This window comes from Symphalangus syndactylus, chromosome 10 (assembly GCF_028878055.3).
Source record: "Symphalangus syndactylus isolate Jambi chromosome 10, NHGRI_mSymSyn1-v2.1_pri, whole genome shotgun sequence".
NCBI classification, from domain to species: Eukaryota; Metazoa; Chordata; class Mammalia; order Primates; family Hylobatidae; genus Symphalangus; species Symphalangus syndactylus.
In genome coordinates this window covers 73,006,513-73,018,852 of record NC_072432.2, presented here as the reverse complement: position 1 = coordinate 73,018,852, position 12,340 = coordinate 73,006,513, and the positions used below count along the sequence as shown (strand labels likewise).

Here is a 12,340-nt window from a genome sequence, read left to right as displayed (position 1 = left end):
TCAAAGGATGGCCAGAAAGAGTAAAATGAAAATCCCAGGAAACACACAAAGCCAAACATAACTTTGGAATGATAAGTGAAATAGAAAGATTGATTTTTTTCAAGACTGGGCAAACAATTATGAAATAACTTGTAGTTCATTGATTGCATTTGCTAAGGTGTTTTATTTAGTCTTATTTTCATTTTTACTAATTTAGAAAACAGTGGCATTTATTCCATGACTTAATTCTCTATTATATTAAAAAACTTTGAAAGATATCAAGGATATCATTCATTTGCACAGTACATCAGTTATGTAGCCTTTAGTCTTTTCTTTGCAAAGAAGAAAAAAACAGCTTATACAAGTACACATGCACACAAGGCAACAATTGAAACACTAAGCATTAGTATATGGAGCATTAGGAACCTTCATACCATACTAGTGAGAGTGTAAATTGTTATAACTATTTTGTAAAGGTTTGGCATTATTTTTTAAAGTCAAAGATGTGCAAATCTTAAAATCCAATAATTTGATTGATAAGAATATACCCTCAAAGAAATTCTTGCAAAGGTGCAGTACCCCAGTAGTATAATAGGCAAATAGGCAAATAAATATTGGTATATTTCCACGATAAAATAAAATATGCTTATCACAACATAAATGAATCTCAAAACCTAATATTATATATACGAAAGAATATTTCAGGATAATTCCATATACACAAGTAAAATTCGAGAATACATGAAAAGTCCACATTATTGAGTGAATACACATGTAGAAAGTAAAATTACAAAGAAGAGCAAGAAGATAATTATCACACAATATAGATGGGCATTGTTTCTGGGAAAAGGAGGAAATTGTGATTGGGGAAAGTATATACGGAGGCACCTGAGGTGCTAAAAATATTCTATTTCCTGTCTTTGTGATTTCACTGGTGATTGCTTTAAAATTATTCTTCATTCTCTACATTTTAAAATGTATATTATATAGTTTAAGAAATAAAAAAGGGAAACAAGAAGAGAGAGAGTCAAGGAGAAAAGGAGAAAGAAGGAGAGGGAAGAGAGGAAAAAGAGGAGAGGAAGGGAAGAGAAAAAAGAAATGAAAGCAGTCACCCCACAGATCTGAATAAAGCAGATGCCATCCTGCTTGAAGCATCCTGAAGTTGTGTGACCACAGTGCAGAAGTGGAATCATTGTAAATGTGAGACAAGATAGCAAGCAGGAAGTCAGGGTTCTGTTCTAATGCAAGAAGCAGCATGAGGTCAGAAAAAGCCAAATCGCCTCACATGTTAATTAGTTTCCATGAATGTTGAAATCTTAATGAAATACAGTGGAGAAAGAGGTTAAGGAGAGCAAATCGGAACTTAAACTGTGAATTTATGTGCAGTAGTCCTGTTATCTGTGGTAGACGCATTCCAAGGCCTCCCGTGGATGCCTGAAACCTCAGATAGTAGTGAACCCTATATACACTACGCTCTCTCCTATATGTACATGTCTATGGTAAAGCTTAATTTATAAGTTACGTACAATAAGAGATTAACAATGATTAATAATAGAATAGAATAATTATCACAGTCAGTCTGACAACCAAGACAGCTACTGAGCGACTAATGGGTGGGTATCACAGGCAGTGTGGATATGCTGGACAAAGGAATAATTAAGACTCAAATTATAGCCCAAATTTCTACATTAACTTCTTCTTTCTAACTGAAAGTTTCAATAAGTATAATAAGAAGATAATCACTAGTAACACGAATTAATGGAGAATCTACTCTATGTCAGAAATATTGCTAAATATTTGCCCCACATCCTTCTTTCATAAAACAGTAAAAAAATCTCTATGAGATACTTACTATCATTAGTCCATTTAGACCAGGAGATCCAGAGCAAGATAACTATGAGTGATAACTATGCTATAGCCACTGTACTAAGTGTTTTACATTGAATCTTTTCTAACCTGTGATACATATGGTTCCCATTTTACAGATGGAGAAACTGAGACTAAGCCAGTTACACGTGCCCAACAGATATGACTACCAGTCAGTTAGCCTGTGTTCTAACCCAGGCCGTATGTCTTCAGCACTCAAGCTTGTTAACATTTAGGTGTACTAGTTTGTATTCAAAATGAACCAAAGAATATTCCAAATATTTTTATTTTATTTATATTATTTTATTATATATATTTATTATATTAATCTAATAAATTGTTATTTATTTATATGACAATAAAACAAATGTATGTGGTTTACGTTGAGTGATTTATGCCACAGTTTAAACTACCCTGGATAAGTCTACTGTAACATCATCTTTTCAGAATTAGCGTAAAGAACTGTGCAAAACAAAAGTAATAAATTGGTGGGAGACAGTGAAGTTTCTTGAACTGTCTCTTCTTTCTATACTCGGTCATTCTGTCCTGATGCTCCCTCTACATGTCTCAGGATGTAGTCTCTATCTTATTATTTGCTCTTATTTTCATGTTTGCTTCTTATGAAGACTGAATTCTATCTTTATCCATCTTCTTTTCTTTCTCTGAACACAACTCTTGAGAGGTTTCATGTACATCCATTGCTTCAACATTGACACTTTTCAAATTTATAGCTACAACTCCAATTTATCATTTTTCCAAGCTCCCAACCATGGTTCCAAATGCTTACTAAATATCCACTGGCCCATAGGCCTCTAACAGTTCCATAACTGGAATTGTTCTTTATTCAGCTACAACCTCAACCTGAAAAACCCGTTACTCCACATTTCCCCTATCTTATTTACATGGCATACACTCAGTTGCTCAAGCCAGAAGACAGAAATCCCTGAGACGTCTGCCTCTTTCTCATCCTGACATCTAGTTACTAAATTATTTTTTCACTGCTATTTACTTTAAAGTCAAGGTTTCTTTTGGTTCTCTCCCCTCTTCAGCGCTGCCCTGTGAGGCCCTCTGGTTTTTCTTGCTTAGACCATCAGCTGCTCTCTCCACCTTCAGTCTCTCCATCTCCATCACTCCCTGCCCCACTATTCCCTGTGTTGTTCTCAGAGAGATGATTCTAAAACTCAGATCCCATCTCACTTTTCCCCTGGTTAGAATCCTTCTGTAATTCTTGAAGATGAAAGTCCAAAGAGCACCTTCATAATCTGACTTTCACCTACCACAAGCCACTCCACGATGAATATCCAGTTGCTTGAATGATCCTCTTTACCCTCTGTGTTGACCTATTTTCCCAACAGGGATCCTTACTGGCTTGTAAGTCTACACAATGTCTAAACATTCTGTAGGACCCAATAAAATATTGTCTCTTTGAAAAGTTTTTCTTGAAGAGAGCAGAATTAAGCATTTTCTCGTTTTTCTTCCCACAGTCCTTTGTACAGGTCTCTACTGTAGCAAATGGAATTCATTTTTATCTGTCTCTACCACTGGACCGTAAGCCCTGTTTTATTGTCTTATTCCTGAAATACAAAGGCATTGCCTATAATAGCCTTTAATATTTGTTGGATGTATTGATGAATGAGTATAGAAGTAGAAAATAGAGGAAAAAAGCCATCTAAACTTTTGTCTCTGGACTGAATTGTGTCTCATACTGGAAGTACAGCTTAGTGAAAAGCAGAATAACCTCTTAAGCCAAATGTACTAGTTATCTATTACTGCACAACAAACTACCACAACCTTAGTGGGTTAAAACAATACACACTTGTTATCATACACTTACTGTAGGTCACAAGTGTAATCATGGCTTACTGTGTCTTCTTTTTCAAGAACTCTCACAAGGATGCAGTTAATGTGTTGGCCAGGAAAGGGGGCCGAACACTTGCCTGAGGAAGGACCAATTTGTAAATTCATGTGGTTGTTGGCAGAATTAAGTTTCACGTAGATGTTGGACAAAAGTCCTCAATTCTTTGCTGATTACAGTCCAGAGTCCACCCTTAGTTCTTTGCTGGTTGGACCTCCCAGACATGGCAACTGACTTTATCAAAGTCAGCTAGAACTGCGCCAAGAGGAAGAGAGGTTGGCAAGTATTGAAAAGGTATCTATTGGATACTATGCTCGCTACCTGGGTGATGGGTTCAATCCTACTTCAAACCTCAGTGTCATGCAATATATCCATGTAACAAACCTGTACATGTGCCCCCTGAATCTAAAACAAAAAATTGAAATGATTAAAAAGTCAAATGCAGATAATAAAGAAACAAAAAGTCAGCTAGAGAGAGTCTGCTAGCAAGACGTAAGTCATGTAAGTCTTATGTAATTTAATCAGGGAAGTGGCATTCCACATTTGCTAAATTTGGTGAGATGCCAGTTGATAGGCCAGCTCACCCTCAAGAAACTGAGATTATACATGGGAATGTGTGATGGACAGAATTCTAAACATGATCCCCACAAGATTCTCATTCTCCAGTTATTCAGTCAAACACTAATCTAGGCACTGCTGTGAAGAGACTTCAAAGATGGAATTAAAATCACTAATCAGCTGGCATGATTAATAATTGAAAGGTTATCCACCTGGATTATCTGGAGGGGCCCAATCTAACGACATAAACCCTTAAAATCCAAGCATTTTCTCTGGCTGTTATCAAAGACCTGAGGTAAAAGAGGAAAGCAAAGAAGAGGTGAGGCAGAAGAGGAAGCCAAAAACATTTCACCTGCTAGTGCTGGCTTTTAAGACTGAGAAAGGGAGCCACGAACTGTAGACAGCCACAGGAAACTCAAAACGGCCCTAACCTACGGCCAGCAAGGAAACTTGGACCTCAGTCCTACAGCCACAGAAACTGAATCCAGCCCACAATTACAAAGAGCATAGAGATGCTTTCTCCCTTGGAGCCTCCAAAAAGAACATAGCCCTGCTGACTAATTAATTTCAAACTTAATTTCAAACTAAGCAGAGCCACGATACACACTTTTGTCCCCGCAAAATTAGAAGACAATTCAATTGTGCTGGTTAAGCTGCTGAACTCATGGTAATTTGTTAAGGCATCAATAGAAAACTAACATGGCCTATATATTGGTATGATTATTTGGAGCCATCTTAGAGTCTGCTGCTAGACCAGACTACCTGGGTTTTGAGACTTACTGTGTAACCAGAGTAAGCCACTTCTTTGTGCTTCAGTTTTCTCATCTGTAAAATGAAGATAATATAACTTTAGAACTCTGAGTTTTGGTGTGAAGAATAAGTTAGTTTGTATACGAAGAGAAGAGTAACAGGCAGAATGTAAGTACTATATTTATTGGTTTTTAGTATTATTTCTAGAAAATGATTATTTCTGTTTTTCTTAAAACCTCTAGGTACAGTCATTTTAGAAATAAAAGAGTTAAAGGTATTATCAAAATACGATTCTTTATTTTTCTTTGTCCAAAATAATGGAGGAGCAACATAAAATCATACAGGAAAACATTCCTTATCTGAACAAATCAGGCAATAAACGTGCAACAAGTCAGACACTAGATGTGCGGTTCCTTTATTTATTTATTTATTTATTTAGAGTTGGGGGTCTCGCTTTGTTACCCCGGCTGGAGTGCAGTGGTACAGTCATGGCTCCTGCTGCCTCCCTCGAACTCCTGGGCTCAAGCGATCCTTCCACCTTAGCCTCCCTAAATAGCTGTGACTACAGGCGCATGCCACCACGCCTGGCTAGATGTGCAGCTCTTGATGGTAATCAGCTAATGACGTTCATTAGGGCAAATCAGTAAAAATGCAACCAGATGTTTCATTTACTACTTCTAAAATTGATTCAGTTCAACCAACACGTTCTCAGATGAAAAGCTTAGCATTGAACCAATGGTTTATATTTTGGATTTATTTTTAACTTTCAGATGGTTTTGATAATTACTCTATAGGAAAAATGTAATATATCTTGCCATCTCCAATTGTTCTCAGACTATATTGAGTGTCCTCAGCTTCGCCCCCCTGCATTTGGTCTTTTACATTAGAGGTTTGAAATGTGTTTTAAACTGTTTTTCATGAATTTGTCTTGTCAGCCTGTCATATAATTACTTTCTTTACTATTTTTCTTTCTGAATCTAATTCTTTATTGGACACTATAGCTCATTTCTTAAGGGACTTGAAACAAGGATGAGCAATTAATTTGTGTGGAATTTAAATGTTACTCTAGTTGAACTTGTTTTTATATTGAACTTGAGTTTGAAACTGATGATTCACACTCAGGGATTTACATTTCTCTGTTGGGAGTCAGTTACATATTATTTTAAGTTGTCTAAACTCTTCCAGGTCATTAGATCATTGTTCTGGAGACATAATTACTATATGTTAACTCTCATCATGGGAGAACTTTTCTCTTCTTGTAATTAATTCTCAGTTATTGCCCATCCTTTCTTAACTACTCCTTAACAATTGATTTTTAGAAATTATTTTACATAATTTATAGCAAAATGAACTTTCTGTCTTACTTCTTATCAAAAAGTAAAATAAAATAAAGATAAAGAAACAAAACAGTTGCTAGAGAGAATTTGATCTTTAACAAACCTGACAAAAACAAGCAATGGGGATAGGATTCCCTATTTAATAAATGGTATTGGGAAAACTGGCTAGCCATATGCAGAAAACTGAAATTGGACCCCTTCCTTATACCTTATATGAAAATTAACTCAAGATGGATTAAAGATTTAAACGTAAGACCTAAAACCATAAAAACCCTAGAAGAAAACTTAGGCAATACTATTCAGGACATAGGCACCGGCAAAGACTTCACGACTAAAACACCAAAAGCAATTGCAACAAAAGCCAAAATTGACAATTGGGATCTAATTAAACTACAGAATGCTTTTACACTGTTGGTGGGAGTACAAATTAGTTCAGTCATTGTGGAAAACAATGTGGCGATTCCTTAAGGATCTAGAACCAGAAATCCCATTTGACCCAGCAATCCCATTACTGGGTATATGCCCAAAAAATTATAAATCATTCTACTGTAAAGACACATGCACACATATGTTTATTGCAGCACTATTCCCAAGCAAAGACTTGGAGCCAACCCAAATGACCATATATGTGGCACATATACACCATGGAATACTATGCAGCCATAAAAAAAATGAGTTCATGCCCTTTGCAGAGACATGGATGAAGCTGGAAACCATCATTCTCATCATAGGAACAGAAAACCAAACACCACATGTTCTCACTCATAAGTGGGAGTTGAACAATGAGAACATATGGGCACAGGGAGGGAAACAGCACACACAAGGGCCTGTCGGGGGTTGGGGGAGGGATTGCATTAGAAGAAATACCCAATGTAGATGATGGGTTGACAGGTGCAGCAAACCACCATGACACACGTATACCTATGTAACAAACCTGCGTGTTCTACACATGTATCCCAGAACTTAAAGTACAATAGAAAGTTAAAAAATTCTGCTTTATCATTATGACTATCATCCTAATCATTATTATTATTTTACTGCCTCTCTCGGGATGAAAATAGCTATGGTTGATGATTTGCCTGTTATACTAATTCTTCTTTAATTCTACCATATCTGCTCACCTTAACATTTTCCCAAAGTTATAACTTTATTATAAATAATACATGAATAAGTAAAACCATAAACCACCTACACAGTTTGAGATGTGAAGGGCATCTCCGAATAAATATATCCTTCTTCTCTGTTTGTCCTTCCAGACTTGCCATTTCTTGAGTCTGGGATTTTCCTCTCCTTTCAGATAAGGCAAATCTAAGTGATCATCCTGCTTCCACTGGGGAAAGAAAGAGATAATTCTGCCAGGTAGTGACTAGGAAAGCTGCAATGGGTTGTGTGTGGTCACATGGTTTTAGTTTCTTTTTGGTACCAAACAACCACGGCTGGTCCTTTCTTTTTTTTTGACTCTTTTTTCTTTTTTTTTTTTTTTTTTTTTTGGGGATGAAGTCTCGGTCTCTCCCCCAGGCCGGAGTGCAGTGGCACAGTCACGGCTCACTGCAAGCTCCACCTCCTGGGTTCACGCCATTCTCCCACCTCAGCCTCCCGAGTAGCTGGGACTACAGGCACCGGCCACCACACCCGGATAATTTTTGTTTTTGTATTTTTAGTAGAGATGGGGTTTCACCGTGTTAGCCAGGATGGTCTCGATCTCCTGACCTCGTGATCCGCCCGCCTCGCCTCCCAAAGTGCTGGGATTACAGGTGTGGTGAGCCACCACGCCCGGCCTGACTTTGTTTCTTAAGCCACCTTTGCAGCCAGGAGTCTAGAGAGGCATTGTGAAGCTCTAACATTCTCAGGAGCATCACTTTATCATTAATTTAGAAGTCATTCCAAGAACCAAGAGAATCTCTCTATGTATTCTATGATCACTCAATGAATACTTGGTTACCCAATAGCAATCTGAAGGTGAATTATACACATAACATCAGCGGAGAATTTTAAATTTGAGTCATTTATTCCAATAAGCAAATAAAATTCAACATAGAGACTATGGGCTTCTCTAATGGTGATGCCATCCATCACTTTAATGTGCACCACTCTGTTTATCATTTGTATTCATCTGCTTCAGTTGCCACAACACAGTACCACAGACTGAGTTGCTTAAACAACAGAAATCTATTTCTCATAGTTCTGGAGACTAGAAGTCCAAGATCAAGGTGTCCACAAGGTGGGTTTTATTCTGAGGACTCTCCTCTTGGATTATAGGTGGCCTCTATCTCACTGTGTACTCAGATGACCTCTTTTTTGTGTGACAATTTATCTTCCTCTCTCTATCACCTTATGAAGACACTAATTCCGTCATGAGGACTATACCTTCATGATCTAATCTAACCTGAAATACCTTCCAAAGGTCCATCTGCAAATACCATCACATGGGGTGTACATTTAGGTCTATAAATTTAGAGGGAATATAAGTCAGTTCATAGTATTATTGATTTCTTAAATACAGTATTTTCATCAAAAAGAATTATTCTTAGTATCAAACAACTTTGCTGTCATATTGAAATGAAGAACAAAATTCGAAACTAACCCTGAAATTGAGACTGGGTCTTAAAGGGGAAAGACTATTTATTCCAGTACATTCTTATTTATACAAGTGACTGGAAAATGTAAACATGTTAGAGAAAGAAATGAGCACAAAACAAGCAGCCAGAACAATCTGAAGGGGTTCAGAGAGGCTTTGTAAACAGAGTTATATGATAATAAAGTATGTTTTGACAGATGTGTAATATGCTATTTGGCCTACAGAAGATATCTGTGGTCATTTCAAAGAAAATTAGAAGGCATAAGGGAGAATTACAATATTAAAAAATGGAATTGTGGAATGAATCATACACAGCTAAATAATCTTTGCTGACTTTTAGAACATATTATAAAATGTTTTGTTTAATGTGCAACACATATAATTTGGTTCTAAATATTCTTTGTGTTTAATTGTAACAATCAAGAGTAATCTTTAAAACAGTGAACTGGCATAGTCCAGGCATCAGCCAGTATGTACACATTGGAAAAGAATCCTACAGGACATGCCGTGCCAGTGGACCCTGTAGTTTCTGGATAATGTTGATGACTACTGGGGTTTTTGGGAGGGAGGATGGTAGCAGCTGAAGTGGCAAAGGAACCTAGAAGACAGAAGCAGCAGAGTTTTAGGAACCAATATAGAATTATTTAAATATTATAACTGCCCCAGTGTGTACCAGATATATATCAGTCCTGATAATTTATGAGTAATTTAAAGGCTACTTTGAATATAAATGCTTTCTCCCAGTATGATCAAAATATGTCTCTTGACAAAACTCAATACATAAAATTTATTTTTTTAATTATTTTAGCACTTTACAACCGAAAAAGGGAGCTTGGAGTTAATTTCATCAAAATCGTTACATTTCAATAGTGAGTTAATAAAAAAAAATTGATGGTTGAATTATATGTCTGTGCATGACTACTACATATGTATATACATATTACTATGGCATATGATATATGCATATGTACATACAGAGCTGATATATTTGTGTGTATACACACACACACACACACACACACACACACTTTAAATAAAAGTTGCTATGTATTTGCTTTAAATCAAAATTGTAGATAACAATGGGGGTGGAGCCAAGATGGCCAAATAGGAACAGCTCCGGTCTCCAGCTCCCAGCCTGAGCAACACAGAAGACCAGTGATTTCGGCATTTCTGCTTGAGGTACTGGTTTCATCTCACTAGGGAGTGCCAAACAGTGGGTGCAGGACAGTCGGTGAAGCGCACCATGCGCGAGCCAAAGCAGGGCGAGGCATTGCCTCACTCGGGAAGCACAAGGGGTCAGGGAGTGCCCTTTCCTAGTCAAAGAAAGGGGTAACAGATGGCACCTGGAATATCCGGTCAGTCCCACCCTAATACTGCGCTTTTCCAATCGGCCTGGAAAACGGCACACTAGGAGATTGTGTCCTTCACCTGGCTCGGAGGGTCCTATGCCCACGGAGTCTGGCTGATTGCTAGCACAGCAGTCTGAAATCAAGCTGCAAGGCGGCAGCCAGGCTGGGGGAGGGGGCGCCTGCCATTGCCCAGGCTTGCTTAGGTAAACAAAGCAGCCAGGAAGCTCGAACTGGGTGGAGCCCACCACAGCTCAAGGAGGCCTGCCTGCCTCTCTAGGCTCCACCTATGGGGGCAGGGCACAGACAAACAAAAAGTCAGCAGGAAACTCCATAGACTTAAATGTCCCTGTCTGACTGACAGCTTTGAAGAGAGTAGTGGTTCTCCCAGCACGCAGCTGGAGATCTGAGAACAGACAGACTGCCTCCTAAAGTGGGTCCCTCACCCCTGAGCAGCCTAACTGGGAGGCACCCCCCCAGTAGGGATAGACTGACACCTCACTTGGCCAGGTACTCCTCTGAGACAAAACTTCCAGAGGAACTATCAGACAGCTGAATTTGTGGTCTCATGAAAATCTGCTGTTCTGCAGCCACCGCTGCTGACACCCAGCCAAACAGGGTCTGGTGTAGACCTCTAGTAAACTCTAACAGGCCTGCAGCTGAGGGTCCTGTCTGGTAGAAGGAAAACTAACAAACAGAAAGGACATCCACACCAAAAACCCATCTGTACATCACCATCATCAAAGACCAAAAGTAGATAAAACCACAAAGATGGGGAAAAAACAGAGCAGAAAAACTGGAAACTCTAAAAAGCACAGCACCTCTCCTCCTCCAAAGGAACGCAGTTCCTCACCAGCAATGGAACAAAGCTGGATGGAGGATGACTTTGATGAGTTGAGAGAAGAAGGCTTCAGACGATCAAACTACTATGAGCTACGGGAGGAAATTCAAAACAATAGCAAAGAAGTTAAAAACTTTGAAAAAAAATTAGAAGAATGCATAACTAGAATAACCAATGGATAGAAGGGCTTAAAGGAGCTGATGGAGCTGAAAGCCAAGTTTTGAGAACTACGTGAAGATTGCAGAAGCCTCGGTAGCAGATGCGATCAACTGGAAGAAAGGGTATCGCTGATGGAAGATGAAATGAATGAAATGAAGAGAGAAGGGAAGTTCAGAGAAAAAAGAATAAAAAGAAATGAACAAAGCCTCCAAGAAATTTGGGACTATGTGAAAAGACCAAACCTACGTCTGATTGGTGTACCTGAATATGACGGGGAGAATGGAACCAAGTTGGAAAACACTCTGCAAGATATTATCCAGGAGAACTTCCCCAATCTAGCAAGGCAGGCCAACATTCAGATTGAGGATATACAGAGAACACCACAAAGATACTCCTCGAGAAGATCAACTCCAGACACATAATTGTCAGATTCACCAAAGTTGAAATGAAGGAAAAAATGTTAAGGGCAGCCAGAGAGAAAGGTCGGGTTACCCACAAAGGGAAGCCCATCAGACTAACAGCTGATCTCTGGGCAGAAACTCTACAAGCCAGAAGAGAGTGGGGGCCGATATTCAACATTCTTAAAGAAAAGAATTTTCAACCCAGAATTTCCTATCCCGCGAAACTAAGCTTCATAAGTGAAGGAGAAATAAAATACTTTACAGACAAGCAAACGCTGAGTGATTTTGTCACCACCAGGCCTGCCCTAAAAGAGCTCCTGAAGGAAGCACTAAACATGGAAAGGAACAACCGGTACCAGCCACTGCAAAAGCATGCCAAATTGTAAAGACCATCGAGGCTAGGAAGAAACTGCATCAACTAACGAGCAAAATAACCAACTAACATCATAATGACAGGATCAGATTCACACATAACAATATTAACTTTAAATGTAAATGGGCTAAATGCTCCAATTAAAAGACACAGACTGGCAAACTGGATAAGGAGTCAGGATCCATCAGTGTGCTGTATTCAGGAAACCCATCTCACGTGCAGAGACACACATAGACTCAAAATAAAGGGATGGAGGAAGATCTATCAAGCAAATGGAAAAGAAAAAAAGGCAGGGGT

At 38.6% G+C, this 12,340-nt stretch overlaps 2 long non-coding RNA genes across 5 annotated transcripts in view; one reads left to right on the top strand and one right to left on the bottom strand.

Annotated features, from left to right (window-relative positions):
- The window catches only part of LOC134731639 (uncharacterized), a 384,253-nt gene that overhangs the window by 113,495 nt on the left and 258,418 nt on the right, over positions 1–12,340 (bottom strand). For all 3 annotated transcript variants that reach the window (XR_010114084.1, XR_010114085.1, XR_010114086.1), the window contains exon 2: positions 5,039–5,083. This is a non-coding gene — a long non-coding RNA (uncharacterized lncRNA). The remainder of the gene's footprint in view (positions 1–5,038; positions 5,084–12,340) is intronic.
- LOC129492314 (uncharacterized) overlaps positions 1–12,340 on the top strand; it is a 299,404-nt gene that overhangs the window by 282,187 nt on the left and 4,877 nt on the right. Inside the window, exon 5 of one of the 2 annotated variants that reach the window (XR_010114083.1) lies at positions 1,965–2,081. The exons of the other annotated variant lie outside the window; for it this stretch is intronic. This is a non-coding gene — a long non-coding RNA (uncharacterized lncRNA). Of the gene's footprint in view, positions 1–1,964; positions 2,082–12,340 lie in introns of those variants that run through there. 2 annotated transcript variants of the gene reach the window in all.